Here is a 1,045-nt window from a genome sequence, read left to right on the forward strand (position 1 = left end):
GTGCTGCCCAATTTCTTCAGAGAAGCTTTACAACAACATCAACATTGTATGTAAAAAATTAAAACACAACCACCAAAAACTCACACAAGTAACGAAGAAAACTGTGGCGTCTTCAAACGTTCAAGCTGGAGGTGGGTTTGTTGTCGTTGGCTCGTCCTGTGATCTGTTGCTGTGGCAAAGATTCTGGATCGTTCAGGTTCCCTTTTCAGCCAGATCACCTGGGGGAAAAAAAAAAAAGTGGGTGGAGAGACAGAGGAAGAAAACCGAGTCCTGTGAATAGGAACCTGTTTTTTTCCTCTACAGACAAGCAAAGTAAATCCCCTCCTCCCTCTCGTATCTTCACATGAACCAATTCGCACACACATGCAAAATCTCACTCATATATCGTCTGACAACAATGGTTGCAATTTTTACGTTTTCACAAGGATAAAAGCCGGCGCGTTGTTGTTGGTTTGAACGTTGAGTCATCCTGATTTACTAAACAAAATCTAACTCTCGTCTAAAAAATAGATTTAAAAAAGTATATAATTTTATCAATAACACGAGAAGCTTGCCGTTTAAACTAGGATAAAATTAAAAGGGCCTAAGGAAGAACCGGGGAGAGGTCCATACTTACTGAAATCGCATATCCTGAACAGAGCCGTTGACTGTAGTGTGTGTTTGGTAACTTTGGCATGGGAGGAGCAGAAAGTTCCGAGCAAGGCTCTCCTTGCGACACATGACAAAATGGACATGTCTGTGTGCACAATTCACACGAGCGTTGTGTGCAAGCTCAAAGGGGCCCTCATGCAGACCAGACTGGGTGGCAAAGTCAAAAGTACCACATGTGAAACCCTTCAGACTGCAGTGCTGTTGCATCTGAACTACATTCCCATGTTCATATCACAAAACAACAACCATGTACACGTGCTTTTAAAAGCAAAAGATCCTAGTTACACACGTGTTGGCTCTGTTATTGTAATTGCTCATGACTGACCTCCATACTCAGATAAGCCGGCACAAATCACAGTCCATTAGGTTGTGGTTTTTGCAGCAAGGCTGCTTA

This window comes from Fundulus heteroclitus, chromosome 8 (assembly GCF_011125445.2).
Source record: "Fundulus heteroclitus isolate FHET01 chromosome 8, MU-UCD_Fhet_4.1, whole genome shotgun sequence".
NCBI classification, from domain to species: domain Eukaryota; kingdom Metazoa; phylum Chordata; class Actinopteri; order Cyprinodontiformes; family Fundulidae; genus Fundulus; species Fundulus heteroclitus.